Below are 16,362 nucleotides of genomic sequence, written 5' to 3'. Positions count from 1 at the left end.
GTCATAAATCCTTTGACTAGGATGTTAATCCTCTTTTATTCTGTTTGCAGGGCCAAAGCCAGACCCAGCAAGAAAGCTCGGGCTACCAATCCGCCCGAAGACCCAGTTGCCGAAGAAGAAGAACCAAGAGGTGAACCGGAACAAACTCGTGAACCGGAAGGCCCTCATCCTGAAGCTACTTCTGATAACCCGCCCCTTGAAGGCCAAAATACTGATGAGCCAACAAACACTAAGCCTGCTGCGCCCGATGCTGAACCGGCAGAACCAAACCGGGCTAGTCCGGTGAAAGATGCTGAAATTCCAACATCATCAACCAAAAATCCTGAAGGCCAAGGTGATGATGTTATTATTACTGGAATAGGCCATAGCTCTCCTGGCCATCCTGTAGTTTTGGCTCAACACAGTGCTAAGGAAGAGCAGGCTGCTAGAGAAAAAGGCAAATGGAGCAGTGATTTGGCAAGTTATGCTCATCTCAATGCAGAGGAGCTTCACTTTGGATTCTTGAATCGGTTGCACGCAAACCGAGATTATGAAGCCGGTTTGGTAAATTTGATGAAGGAGCGATATGAGGTATTTTCTTCCTCCTTTATATCTTGCTTCATGGCCTGAAAATGCTAGCCCAAATAGCCCCCAAGGGCCGGGTTATAATGTGAATCATAACCCGGGTCTTCGTAGCACTTTAAACCACTGATAAGAACCAGATTTACCCTTTAGCAAATAGATAGCTTTCTGCCGCGTATCCCTCAAAGGCCAGTTTTACTCTAGCAAGTTAATCCGGGTTTTAATCCATGCATCTGTTTTTGAATCAACATACGTTAGCCCCCAAGTGTTAAGGATAATGTTTACATTGTTCTGGAGACTTGTATAAATTGTAGCAATTTAGAGCAAATAGGCATTAGCCCCCAAGTACGAAGTGCATAACCTGTTATGCGGTTTGTACTTAGAATATGTACGTATTCTGTCATTTGATATATGTTCAATGTTTACAGTCTGATCTGAGGAACAAAGAGACCCGAATCATTGACTTGCAAATCAATGTGAAGTCCCAACAAGAAGAAGCCACCAAAAGCAAAGAGGAGCTGACGAAAGCCCTAGCCGCCATGGAAAAACTCAAAGAATCTTTCAACAAAGACCGTGCTGAATGGGAGATTGAGAAATCCGGTTTCATAAAGAGTGCCGAAGACGCCAAGGCTGCCTTGAAACCGGTTGTGGAAGAACTGGCTGGTTTGAAACGGCAAGTTAACGCCATGACTTCTGCAATCTTTGGTAAGTGTGCCCTTTATGTATTTGGTATAACTTGTGGAACCTTATCTTTGATCAGAATGCTGATGTTAAACCATGACAGGCACCCGGATTGCTCATCCTGGTACAGATATGCGCATGAAACTCAAAGCGGCATATACATTGGTTGAACAGTTGTACTCTGGGTCTCAGCGGGCTATTAGCACGGCAGCTTATAACAAACCGGCCCCAACTTTGATTAAAGAAACACTTGAGAAGTTGGCCATGTTACCAGCCCGTATTGCCGAATTGAAGAGGGCAGCTGCCAGGTCCGGAGCTTTAACCGCACTTATTCGAGCCAAAGCCTGGATTCCAGACCTTGAAGCGGATGATATCATTAAAGGATATCCAGATGTGAAGGAAGACGGTTCAAACTTTGATAACAATGACCTCCGGCGGCTGACCAAGCAGATGCGGCCAGTAGCCAGCAATCTGGCCGATGATACAGACTTGTCCCATTTTCAACCGGTTTATTACGCTGAAGGGAAAAGACAGCCGACCGAGATCCATGAAGTTCAAGAACTTGTGCCTCCGATTCGTAAGCACACTTATGCTCCTGATATTAACCCCTCCAATCTTATCCATGAGGAAGCAGTATTTCAAGCTTTAACTGGAATCGATTGGTCGACTGTTGATTTCCAGCGTCTGGGGAGGGATGAAGAAGTGCCCACACCAACTGACCCTCAACCATCAAACCGTCCAGATGAAGTGTCGTAAACCGGCCGCCGGTTTACTGGCCACCGTGTGCCGATCTTGTAAAAAAATTTATGCCATTGAAGCCGCTTTGAAGGCTTCTTGTAATAGGATAGCCAAAACTCCGTTATTTGTCATGCCATCGAGCATGTTTTGTAATGCCTCATGACAACGTGTGCCATCCTTTGGGATATATTTATGCATAACCCATGATGAATTGTGTTCCTATGTTGAACAACTTAAAAGTGTCTCATTGGTTGACCAATGGTGTATACGGCAATGATGTTAATACCAATCCGGAACGTTGATAACCCCATCTTTGTACTGCCGGTCTATATATTAAACCGGACTAGGATAACCACCGGGTTTTCTTTATAATACTGGTGATTTGGTCAAACCAAGACCGGGTCAATAAACACCAGTTTAGAACTGATCATATGACAACAACTTTGAGTTGAAAAAGCAAACCGGGGCAAGGACGCTCGTTTATCAAAAAATACTTATGCACTTTACCAAATAAAATTCAAAAAAGGAAAATATGCAATGCTTTTTATGAGCTGCCAGGCTCCAAATCGAGGCTTTTCATGGGCTGGCAGGCCTCTGAGTTAAACCATTTAACAAAGCCTTTTAAGATTGGCCTCCAATTAACCAATCATCGTTTTAACCTTGACAAGTTCAGGGTCTTTAAAAGATTGACATGTCAAACGTTCGATGGGTCATACCAAGATTACCTGGACAGGAGTGGCTTACTTGATGAAGGCAGGTTAACCCGGGGTTTTAGGTGAATACACCAGGCTTCCAAGCCATGGCTTGATAGCCAATTACAAGGGTCCTTTCAAACTCTTCGTTGCTTTGCAAAAAGAGCCCCCAAGTAACTTTGTGAGCTGTGCTCAGTGTGTGCCCATGTTTGAGTCTGTGCTTTATGCAACGCTCTCTTTGGCTCCACATATTTTTCTTTTGTGGCCTAAATGCCTATCAATAGGTGTAGCCATGGTGTGATAACAACCAAGCCCCCTAGTGAGATCCCTTCGTGGTTTCAAAACCTATCAAGAGGTGTAGCTGTAGTTCAAATATGACTAAGCCCCCTAGTGATTTTCTTTATATCCACGCAACTGCTAAGACCGGATTAATAAAACTCCGCTTTGTCAGTTAACTCGTATAAGGCACACAAGATGTAAAAAGAACAGATACCCCACTTATAACGGAGGCTCCGGTTTATTATATGATATATACACTGTCATAAATATGTACATATGAAGAGCCTATGGCTTCAAGTATAGTAAGGCCGAAGGAGAGCTATGTTCCATGGCCGCTTGGTCTCCCCCTCCGATTGACGTGAGTCTTTATGCTCTCGAACATCAATGAGGTAGTAAGACCCGTTGTGCAGATTTTTGCTGACCACAAAGGGTCCTTCCCAAGGTGGGGATAACTTGTGCATATCAGTCTGATCATGGATGAGCCGAAGCACCAAATCGCCTTCTTGAAAGGTTCTGGTTTTAACCCGACGGCTGTGATAACGTCAGATATCTTGTTGATAAATCACCGATCGTGCTGCTGCAAAATCACGCTCTTCGTCCAACAGGTCCAGAGAATCCTGACGTGCCTTCTCATTATCAGCTTCAACATAAGCTGTCACATGGGGTGAGTCGTGACGGATGTCACTAGGAAGAACGGCCTCCGCTCCATAGACCATGAAGAAAGGTGTGTAACCCGTAGACCTATTGGGTGTGGTGTTGATGCTCCATAACACAGAAGATAGCTCCTCAACCCAACAACCCGGTGTCCGCTTTAAGGGAACCATAAGCCTGGGTTCGATACCACGTAGAATTTCTTGATTCGCCCTCTCTACTTGACCGTTAGATTGGGGGTGAGCCACCGATGCTAGATCAAGCCGGATGTGCTCACGTTGACAAAATTCTTCCATCTCCCCTTTTGACAGGTTAGTACCATTATCAGTTATAATGCTATGTGGAAAGCCAAACCGAAATATCACCTTTTTTATGAATTGAACCGCCATGGCTGCATCACACTTGCTGACTGGCTCTGCCTCCACCCATTTGGTGAATTTATCAAGTGTTACTAACAGATGGGTCTTTTTGTCCTTGGATCGTTTGAAGGGTCCAACCATATCAAGCCCCCAAGTCGCAAATGGCCACGTAATTGGAATCATCTGCAACTCTTGAGCCAGAATGTGCGCACGTCGGTCAAATTTTTGACACCCGTCACATCTCTTGACTAAATCTTTCGCATCAACATGTACCGTCAACCAGTAAAAACCGTGGCGAAAAGCTTTAGCAACCAAAGACTTTGAACCGGCATGGTGACCGCAGTCCCCTTCATGGATTTCTCTCAAAATCTCACAACCTTCTTGAGGAGAAACACAACGCTGAATTGCTCCTGAAACACTGTAGCGATGTAACTCCCCGTTGAGTATGGTCATGGACTTAGAACGCCGGATTATCTGTCGGGCCAACGTTTCATCGTCTGGTAACTCACCCCGGTTCATGTAAGCCATATAGGGGATTGTCCAATCCAGTATGGCATGCAGAGCTGCCACCAACTGAGCCTCCAGATCAGGAATAGCCAGATCTTCTTCGGTTGGCACCTTGACTGGCGGATTATGCAATACATCAAGAAAGACATTGGGCGGGACCGGTTTACGCTGGGAACCAAGACGACTTAAAGCGTCCGCCGCTTCATTCTTCCGCCAGTCTATATGGTCCACCTGATAACCCTTAAAGTGACCGGCCACTGTGTCCACCTCTCGCCGATATGCAGCCATGAGTGGGTCCTTAGAATCCCAGGTGCCAGACACCTGCTGAGCCACTAGATCTGAATCGCCAAAGCACTTAACCCGGCTCAAATTCATCTCCTTAGCCATCCGAAGACCGTGGAGAAAAGCCTCATATTCAGCTGCATTGTTAGTACACGGGAACAATAAACGGAGGACATAACAAAACTTGTCACCTCGTGGGGAAGTTAATATGACTCCAGCCCCCGAGCCCTCCAACTGTCTGGACCCATCAAAATGAATAGTCAAGTATGTATTAACTGGTATATCTTTAGGTGCCTGTAACTCCGTCCAATCATTGATGAAGTCCACGAGTGCCTGGGATTTGATCGCTGTGCGGGGTATATATTTGAGCCCATGAGGTCCAAGCTCAATAGCCGACTTGGCAATCCGGCCAGTTGCTTCTCTGTTTTGGATGATATTGAAAGTGCGTTATATCGACTAGAGGGGGGGTGAATAGGCGATTTTTATGAAAGTCTTCAAAACGTGGGAGTTATGAAGACAAACAGTGAAGATATGCCTATTACTATGCAGCGGAAGTTAGATTACACTAGGCAAGCCATGTTCAAGTATTCAATAGAGTGAAGGCACAATGACAAATAGCTGTAGTGTAATAAGGATCAGGTAGGAAGAAGTTATGAAGCCAAACAGATCATACATTCACGTTGTGAAGACAAAAGATAGAGCAGGCATGCAATGGCTTCACAATGAGTAATAGTAAGAAAAAGGAAGTGAAGATGAAACCAGTGACTCGTTGAAGACAATGATGTGTTGGACCAGTTCCAGTTGCTGTGACAACTGTACGTCTGGTTGGAGCGGCTAGGTATTTAAACCTTAGGACACACAGTCCCGGACACCCAGTCCTGAACACGCAGCTCAGGACACCAAGTCCTCACCGTATTCTCCTTGAGCTAAGGTCACATAGTCCTCGCCCAATCACTCTGGTAAGTCTTCAAGGTAGACTCCCAAACCTTCACAGACTTCGTTCACTGGCAATCCACAATGTCTCTTGGATGCTCTGAACGCGACGCCTAACCGTCTGGAGGATTCACAGTCCTCAAGTGTAATAAGTCTTCAGATCACACAGACAAGAAGACTTAAGTGATGCCCAATGTTCTCTGGCTCTGGGTGGTTAGGGCTTTTTCCTCGCTAGGAATTTTCTCTCAAAGGCTTCAAGGTGGGTTGCTCTCAAACAAAAAAAGCCGTGCACTGAAATCTGAGCAGCCAACCGTTTATGGTTGTAGGGGGTGGGCTATTTATAGCCACTTGGCAACCCGACCTGATTTGTCCGAAATGACCCTGGGTCACTAAGGAACTGGCACGTGTCTCAACGGTTAGATTTCAAAATCTCATGGCAACTTTACTTGGGCTACAAGCAAAGCTGACTTGTCCGGCTCTGGACAAGATTCGCTCTCATTGTCTTCACTCGAAGACATAGGTTTTTGGTTTAGGCATCACTTCAATCATTTTGACTGGTTCTCCTGGACCCCACTTAACAGTACGGTGGTTCCTATGACTCAACACAAAAGAAAAAGAACTATGAAAGATCTACGTCTTCGAGCTCCATAGGCTTCATAACGTGTCTTCTTTTGCCATAGTCTTCAATATGAATATCTTCATATACCACCTTTGACTTCAATGTCTTCATACATTTTTAGGGGTCATCTCTGGTAGTAAAACTGAATCAATGAGGGACTTCTACCTGTGTTATCCTGCAATTCTCACAAACACATTAGTCCCTCAACTAGGTTTGTCGTCAATACTCCAAAACCAACTAGGGGTGGCACTAGATGCACTTACAATCTCCCCCTTTTTGGTGATTGATGACAAACTAGTTGAAGTTTTCAACGGGGAATATAATCTGTGAAATTTGTAAAGGATAGGGAATTGTCTTCATAAGTTGCAAGGGCTCCCCCTGAAGATGTGCATATAAGTAATTTGCCTTTGGAATGCAAATGCACATGGCAGGTTGTACTTGTGGAGATCCACTTCAACTTATGATGACAATCCACTATGCATGTGAAGGTATATGAAGATAATGACATGCATAATGGAAAATGGACGTCTACAGAATGAGATAAGTGCGGAATTTATCGTCGCACATGCGGAATTTATCTTCGCAAAACAGGGTGGCAAACAAGTAGCAGACGACCATCGAGTTTTAGTGTTACAACTCAAAGAACCAAATGAAGCAAAAATGAGAGTTGTAAGCACGAAGCAAAATAAAGCAAAACATAAAGCACCCGCCCATATGGACCCGCTTGAAGACTATCAACCCATATGCTTCTCCCCCTTTTGTCAGCAAGGACCAAAAAGGTTTGAAGACATAGAGTGTCTACTCGTTCCCAGGAGCAGCAGGGTCGTTGGAGGTGTTTGGCGGTGCAGAAGAGGGTGGTGGTGAAGTTGCATCGTCTTCATCCTCGATGACTCGTGCAGTTACTGTCGCAGCAGATGAAGAGAACTCAAAGTCTTCAAGTGATGGTGTGTTTCGCATCACAGCCCTTCTAGGAGGTGTGGTGTCAAACTTGAATCGCTCAGTGAAGCCATCCTCTTCAAGTTCAGCTTCAGTACACATCATTGATAGCCCTTTCCATGTACGACGACAGGTTTCATGAGTAAGGAAAGCATTCTTGGTGGCAAGATTTCGAAGACGATTAACATCCACCAAGAGGCTTTTCATCTGACGCTTTAGCCAGTCATGATGCCTATCTTGTTTTTGATGAAGGGCCACAAGAAGCTCTCAGTCATTGAGAGCACGAGCGCGCTTCTTGGGTCTTGAAGCAGTTGCACTGTCAGTGGCTTCAGTTGAAGCAGGGTGTGGCGCACGTGTAGTGCCAGCCAAAGGATACACCCTGGAGATGGCTTCAACACCTTCATCGTTCTGAGTGAAGCTCTGGTGTTCTACATTCTGAAGACTCAAAGGTTGCTTGGCAGGCTCAGGATATATAGCTTCAGCAGAGGTATCCACATCTGGCAAGAAGATCCGATGGTTGCGGGCTGAGGGCTGATATGAGATCGCAGAGTGAAGCTTGATCAGTCTCATTACCCAAGGAGCATAGAACTTTAAACCAAATAGATCTGAGCCTGATGCAGCTAGTTGGCGTATGAAGAAGTCCTGTGCGTTGAAGCATTTGCCATGAAGGATACAAAACAGCAGAGTCTTCATTGCACCCTCGATCTTGGCATTTGGAGAGTGCCCTTTGATAGGCCAGAGAGTCCGCCGAATAATGTGATAGATGGTTCTGGGCAGGTACTCAAAGTCTTCAACGAAGAACTCTGTTGGATAAGGAGCATCGTGGGGCAATGGCTTCATCATGGAGAGCATCTGACTCATATTTGGTTCAGGCCTCTGGAGTATGCTCTCAAGAGCTTCAGTGTGTAGTGGACAGCCTTCCTCGAAGAGTTCGCCGGGAGTGGGCAGGCCGGTGAGCTCAATGATATCAAATGCATTGGCTTCGTGATGGACATTGCCGGTCATCCACTCCAGGGCCCAAGTCTTCGGATCTCTGTTGTATCCTTTGATGTGGAGGGTGGCATAGAATTGCAACAGAAGCTCTTCGTTCCAGTGCTCTTCATCAGTTACAAACTGCAGCAGACCCACTTGCTCGAAGCAATCCAATGCTTCCTCTAAACAGGGCAGACCAGCAATGGCTTCAACATCAAGGCGCTTGTGCGGGAAGATGCAACCTTGGTTGTATAGGATGCATGAATAGTAGCTGCGCTGAGGATAGCTCCAGAACCTATCTGATGAAATCCTTTCCCTTGAATAGGGGTTCTTGAAGCTGTTGAAGAACGTATTATCTGCCTTGAAGCTATTGATCTTAAAGGAGCCAGGTGCTGATGCAGGACCTGGGAACCTTGGCAGCCTTGGGACTGGCTTCTGGACATTAGGCCTGTGCTCAACATGGTAATCAAATTGAGGACCTGCAACAGACTCGGGAACAGAAGTGTCTAGATCAGTAGCTTCGCTGTCTTCTGAAGCTTTTGGTGGGGAGGGCTCCACATTGGCTTCAGTGTTGGTTGTGGCAGCCTCAATATTTTCAGCCTCCGCTTGACTAGCTGGAGGGTCGGTTACAAGCACGTTCTCCTGGAGAACTGCTTCTTGGTGGAGCATAGGAGTGGGCTCTTGTGGTGCTTCTTCTGCGGCTGATGCAGCCGGAATGTCTTCAGCATAGACTTGAGGCCTTGGACCTTTGCGAAGCCTGCGGAATGCAGACGACGCCTGTGGGGTTGGAGTGGGCTGGGCCTCATTGTCTTCTTCCTCTTGAGGGCGATCCTCCCATGACGCATCTTGTGCAATTGGCATCAAAGGACGACCAATGCTGATGAGTTCGCTTTGTTCATACTGAGGAAGGGCTGCATCAGCTTGTACATTGTCCTGATGACCAATGTCTTCAGCAGCAATGGGGTCGGCTGCTGGTATGTCTTCAGCTTCAGGAGCCTCTGTGGAAGCAGGCTCATGAACGGTCAGTTGTCGTTCTGCGTTGGGGTGAACCATAGAAATAGGTTCAACTATCAAGGGCTCTGCGGGAGCAGCCTGAGATTTCTCGATCTTTCGCTTCTTCTTGCTGGGGGCAGTAGGAGAGGCTTCAGAGCTTTTCCTCTTCCTGGCTTCAGCCTCAATAGTTCTTGTCTTCTTGAGCTCTGAAGCTGTTGACCGGCTCTTTGGCTTCGAGCTAGTCGTTGCAGTTGGAAAGACAATTGGAACTGCTTCTTGCCTAGGTGCCTCTGGTTCAGCCATAGCAGGCTTCTTCTTCTTCTTCGCGGCCATCTTGGGGTCGATGCTAGGACGCCCAAGTGCCTTGCGCTTCTCAGCCTCATTGTAGGCTTGTACACATCTTTCAGCCAGAGACTTCATCCGCTCACGTGAACCCTGAGCTTCTGCACGCTTCTTCAGAAAATTTTCCTTTAGCTCATGCAACATGGTCTTGAAGCTCTTCACTTCTTGCACGCTGAGCTTGGCCATATTCTTCTTGAACTGAGCCTTTTCATGATCAATTTTCTGCTTCAGTTCAACAATGCGCTGGGCAATTGCAAGTTCTGAAGCAATAGCGCCTTGGAAGGCGACGCTAAGGCCAACGGGCAGCTGCAGATCTTCGAAGCTGATGTTTGGTGTGGCAAACCATTCGTCGATGAAGTTGTGGATGATGGCGACATCAAAGAGACGCAAGTTGTTGAAGATTTCAGCTTCTTCTTTGCTCTTGATGAGCTGCTCGAGAGCGTCATCTCCAAGATCTTCATCACTTGACAGATCAATGGCTTCGCTGCACAGAATGGCAGCAGCTGTGAGCTCTTTGCCGGTGTGTGGCTGAGGCACCTTGGCCTTCTGGGGCTTGGAGACGCGGGATACGTCTTCAGACTGCACACTGTCTTCAGGAGGTGCAGTTGCCAATGGCTTCGCCCTTGAGATTTTTGATGAAGGGGCTGGCTTTGAAGCTTTTGGCTTCTTCGAATGCTTTGGCTTCGATACAGCAGGAGCTTCATCAGACTCAGAGTCAGCTGGAGGGTCATTCACGGCAGTCCCTTGGACTAAGATGCGGGTGATGAGGCCCTCAAGGTTGGCATACGGACCGATGATATTGGGTTCTGCGTCGCGTGTGCCATCTGCCCTTGGTGTGGAGGGACTAGGGTTGAAGTCTAACCCCAACTTCTTCTTGTTCTGCTTCGCTGATTGTTGGGCAAACTGGAAGTTGCGCTTGAATAGATTGTCGTCACGACACCAGAGTAGTGACGACGGATGTGCATCATCAGGCTGTGTCCCACGAACCATGCATGGATAGAAGCTTTGGGCAATGGCTTCATCTCTGGACCTGGGTACAAGGTTATTGTATAAGATGTCTCCCCACGGTCTTTTAATGGCACTTTTCTCAGCATACTCTTGGGTTGTGAAGCGGTATTTGAACCATTGTTCTGCCCAATAGCGTCGAATCCATTGGATTCGGGTCTTGCGCTGCCCATAATTCTCTTCAGGATCTGTTTTATACATTTCTGCCAGGTCTTCAGGCAGATCTTTGGAAGTTCCTCCACGTCGCTGTCTGCCCCCCTTCCTTGCTGCTGCTTCTGAAGCCATAAACTTTAACTTGAAAGGCTTCAAAACTTTCAAAGGCTTCAAAGGCTTTCTTTTGCTGGACCAACAGGAACTGGCTTCGGGAGAATTTATGTGATGCTGTAGGAATTCTGCAAATGAATGCAGACTATGAGAACCGAAGGATTCTCCCACGGACATGTACCTGTGACAGCATTAAGGTGCGAGGGAAGGGGAAGAGGTCATATGCATTCTCAGAAGGTTTTGAAGATTTATCAGTTTAGAAGACATTGACCTCATCGTGCGAAGACATTCACTCATAGATAAGAAGTTGGTTCCAGATTTGTACGAACCCACAGATCAGTACAAGTGAGGAATCTAACTACTTCATGAAGCACAAGTGAATATACTAGGCATGTTATGAGATGCAGATTGAGAGATCTAACTTGTGTGAAGAGAAACTTCTTATGGTAGAAAGTGTCAGAACCATGAGATCAAAAGGGGCTGTAAAAAGAAGTTTTATTTACCACTCTTGGAACTGCTAGACGGAGTGGGAGATGATGCCGAGCAGTTCAATCCTCCGTGCCCTAACTTGGCGACGGAAGACACCTACGGCGACGGCGGAGAGAACGATGTCCGCGGTCGGCGTGAGGACGGCGTCGGAGAGGTTGCGGCAGCGAAGCGCTTCGTCGCCGGCGTCGTCGAGAGCTAGCGGTGGCGCTAGGGTTCGTGCGAGGGTGGAAGAAGGAGATAATGACCGCGGTAAGTGTGAATTTATAGGCACAGGGGCGGCACTGTGCTATTACGCGGGTGCCCCTGGCGATTCGCATCTGAGGAACGCGTGGCCAGTTTGCGGAAGTTTGGGGTTTGTTCCACGTCCCACGCACGCCTGGATTGTCGGGCGGTCGTTCCTGCTTCTCCGGATTTTATGTGGAAGAGTGAGCATTGAAAACAGACTTTATGGTTGTCTCTATATCTTCTGCTGACAAGGACGCAGTGAAGACATTCGACAGTTTCAATAGAATGCATATGACTTAGAGAGATAGAGTTTGAGATAGAAAGCATAGAGAAGTTTGGGGTCCGATCACATTCACTTAGTTCAAAAAGATTCAGCACGAAGACATAGCTATAAGTGAATGCTGTAGAGGACAGAACACTAGCATATATATATATATATATATCTGTAGTCAACATAGTGAAGATAATCATGAAAATATGTTGAGTTCGAAGCTAAATCAAATGTGAAGACATTGCAAGGTAACGACATGAGTGAAACACTTCAAAATGGAACGTTTGGTGGTGGCGTTACCCACCGTATAGGAAGTATTAGACCCAGACACGGCGCACAATTATCGTGGCGCTCCGAAGTCAAATTCCACATTAATGTATTCACACTTAGAATGTATGTCTTCATTGATTGAAGATATACATTACTTTGTGCGTTGCACATCTAAGTCATCATATGCATAAGTGTTAGGATGTGTGCCTGATCACAGGACATTTGAGGATTCCAGGATATTTAGCTCACACCGTAACTTGCAAAACCTCTTCTTATCCAAGGGCTTGGTGAAGATATCTGCCAATTGCTCTTCAGTGTTGACGTGTATGATATCAATGTCTTCCTTTACAACATGATCTCTGAGAAAGTGATGACGAATTTCAATGTGCTTTGTCTTCGAGTGCTAAACTGGGTTGTTGGCAATCTTGATAGCGCTTTCGTTGTCGCAGTAAAGTGGCACTTGCTTCAGATGAATGCCATGGTCCTTGAGTGTTTGCTTCATCCACAGAAGCTGAGCGCAGCAAGATCCAGCAGCAATGTATTCAGATTCAGCAGTGGAGAGAGATACACAGTTCTGCTTCTTTGAAGACCAACATACAAGTGATCGTCCCAGAAAGTGACATGTGCCTGATGTAGACTTGCGATCAACTTTGTCACTAGCATAATCAGCATCCGAGAATCCAACCAAATCAAACTTTGAGCCCTTTGGATACCATAATCCTAGAGTTGGGGTGTGAGCTAAATATCGAAGAATTCACTTCACAGCTAAGTGATGTGACTCCTTTGGTGCCGCTTGAAATCGAGCACACATGCAAACACTAAGCATAATATCTGGCCTAGATGCACATAAATAAAGCAAAGAACCAATCATGGAGCGGTATACCTTTTGATCGAACTCTTTACCATTATCGTCAGGACCCAGATGATGTTTCGCTGGCATTGGTGTTGTGAAGCCTTTGCAGTCTTGCATACCGAACTTCTTCAGGCAATCTTTGAGATACTTCTCTTGAGATATGAAGATGCCATTTCGTTGTTGTCGTATTTGAAGACCAAGGAAGAACTTCAGCTCCCCCATCATGGACATCTGATATTGCTCTTGCATCATATATCCAAACTCTTCACTGTACTTCTGATTGGTGCAGCCGAAGATAATGTCATCCACATATATTTGGCACACAAACAGTTCACCATCATATGTCTTCGTGAAAAGAGTGGGATTCAGGGAACCAGGTATGAAGCCTTTGCTCTTCAGGAAGTATTTGAGTGTGTCATACCAGGACCTAGGGGCTTGTTTGAGGCCATACAGTGCCTTGTTGAGTTGTATACCATGTCAGGATGTTTTGGATTTTCAAAGCCAGGAGGTTGTGCAACATACACTTCTTCTTCAATCTTGCCATTGAGAAAGGAACTCTTCACATCCATTTGATATAGAAGAATGTTATGATGATTTGCATAGGCCAGCAGTATGCGTATGGCTTCAAGCCTAGCCACAGGAGCAAATGTTTCATCGAAGTCAATGCCTTCCACTTGAGTATATCCTTGAGCAACGAGACGAGCTTTGTTTCTGAAAACTTGACCATGCTCATCTTGCTTGTTGCGGTATATCCATTTGGTGCCTATTATGTTGTGCTTCCGTGGATCAGGACGCTTAACCAGTTCCCATACATTATTCAGCTCAAACTGTTGAAGCTCTTCTTGCATAGCTTGAATCCATTCAGGTTCCATGAAGGCTTCTTCAACTTTCTTGGGTTCTGATATTGAGACGAATGCGAAGTGCCCACAGAAATTTGCTAACTGAGTTGCCCTTGAACGAGTGAGTGGACCAGGTGCATTGATGCTATCAATTATTCTTTCAATCTGCACTTCATTAGCAACGCGAGGATGTACAGGGCGAAGACTTTGCTCTTGCTGATCTGTGTTGTTGTTGGAAGGAATGTCTTCAGGCTGAGCATTGTCTTCATGTTGATCAGGTGCTGAGATGAAAAGTTCTTCTTCATGATGAGCTTCAGAGGGTATAATCTCTCCAGTTCCCATTAGCTTGATTGATTCACTAGCTGGAATCTCATCTAGCACATTTGATAGTTGCTCTCTTTGTGAACCATTTGTCTCATCGAACCGCACATCCACTGTTTCAACCACTTTGTAATGAAAGAGATTGAAGACTCTGTAGGAGTGCGAATCCTTTCCATATCCAAGCATAAAACCCTCATGTGCTTTTGGTGTAAACTTTGAGGTGTGGTGTGGGTCCTTGATCCAGCACCTTGCGCCAAATACTCTGAAGTAACTGACATTTGGCTTCTTGCCAGTTAGGAGTTCATAAGATGTCTTGTTCAGAAGTTTGTGAAGATAAACATGATTGATTGTATGGCATGCAGTGTTAATGGCTTCAGTCCAGAATTTTTTGGAGTCTTGTATTCATCTAGCATCGTTCTGGCCATCTCAATGAGTGTTCTGTTCTTGCGTTCGACGACGCCATTCTGCTGTGGCGTGTACGGGGCTGAGAATTCATGTGTGATGCCCAAGGTATCAAGATATGTATCAAGGCCAGTGTTCTTGAATTCAGTGCCATTGTCACTTCTGATGTGCTTTATCTTGGCGCCAAAATTGTTCATAGCACGATTGGCGAAGCGTCTGAAGACATCCTGCACTTCAGTCTTGTAAAGGATTATGTGCACCCAAGTATATCTAGAGTAATCATCAACAATGACGAAGCCATAGAGGCAAGCAGTAGTAGTAAAAGTTGAGTAGTGAGTGGGACCGAAAAGATCCATGTGGAGCAGTTCGAAGGGGTGAGTAGTAGTCATGATTGTCTTCGAAGGATGTTTTGCCCTCGTCATCTTCCCTGCTTCACTGGCACCGCATAAGTGATCTTTCTTGAACTTGACGCCCTCGATGCCTATGACATGTTTCTTCTTCGCAAGGGTGTGGAGGTTCCTCATGCCAGCATGCCCAAGCCTCCGATGCCAAAGCCAGCATTCTGAAGCTTTTGCAAGAAGACATACTGCAAGTTGTGGCCCTGTTGAGAAATCTACCACATACAAATCATCTTTCCGATACCCTTCAAACACTAGAGACTTGTCAGATTCCATTAGTACCAGGCAACAATATTTTCCAAATATTACGACCATGTTCAAATTGCAAAGCATTGAGACAGACATTAAGTTGAAACCAAGGGATTCAACAAGCATGACTTTATCCATGTGTTGATCCTTTGAGATTGCAACTCTACCTAGACCCAATACCTTACTTTTACCAGTGTCAGCAAATGTGATGTGGATCTTGACAAATGTACGTAAGGTTGAGTCCATAAGAAGGCTTCTTTTGTCAGTCATGTGATTTGTACATCCACTGTCAATAATCCATTCTGAAGACTTTGAAGACGCTGGTGTTGTACCCTACAATGCAGTTAGGGGGATAGGCTTCACGAAGAGAATTGTGAAGCAAAAACATTTGACGAACTAGTGGGTTATGAAAACTTAGATCCAGATTAGGACTAATAGGGAGAGTAGCATGTGATTCAGGAACGAAGTACATAATGATGCCATTCGGGCATTTTATCTTGCGCCCTACAAGATTTTTAAGGTCCCCAGCAATAGCGTCAGAAGATTTTGGTTTTCTGCTGGAGACCTTTCCCTGCAAAAGAGAGTTAAGCCTTCTTAACCACCCACATCTTCAAGGGTGGCTTAGAAGCAATAAGTCTAAGTGCAGCATCTGAAAATTTTGGCTTTGAAGCCTTAGCAAACAGTTTTGCAGGTGGACAATAGTACTCATAAGAATAAGCAGAATAATTTTTGGTCATATGAACATGACGGTTTGATGAACCGCTCTCATATTCATATGCCTGAGTATGGTTTCCCTGCAAAACATTTGCGTTAGTGTGACTCAGGTGAGTCCTCTGTTTGTATGAAGCCTTTGGACCATATGAAGCCTTTGGTCTGAGGTTTGTCTTCTTCAAGTGAGGTGTCATGAAGACACTCACATGGAGATTTTCCAGCCACTTTTTCGGAACCCAGATCTTCTCCATAGGCGGTCCATTACTGCAGTTAGTACCAATGTACCTGGCAAACACTTCACCATTCTGATTCTTAAACAGTATATAGTTTGCATCAAAGGATTCATCAATGATAATGGGGTTAGCACAAGTGAAGCCAGATAAATTGGATGGATCTGCTGAAGGTTCCTTTGCAGCAACCCACTTGGTTCTGGGGTACTGCTCAGGTTTCCAGTAAGAGCCATCTGCATTTATTTTCCTTACGAACCCAACACCCTCTTTCCTAGGGTTTCGGTTCAGAA

Source organism: Triticum urartu, chromosome 6 (assembly GCF_003073215.2).
Source record: "Triticum urartu cultivar G1812 chromosome 6, Tu2.1, whole genome shotgun sequence".
NCBI classification, from domain to species: Eukaryota; Viridiplantae; Streptophyta; class Magnoliopsida; order Poales; family Poaceae; genus Triticum; species Triticum urartu.
This window is presented reverse-complemented; position numbering follows the sequence as displayed.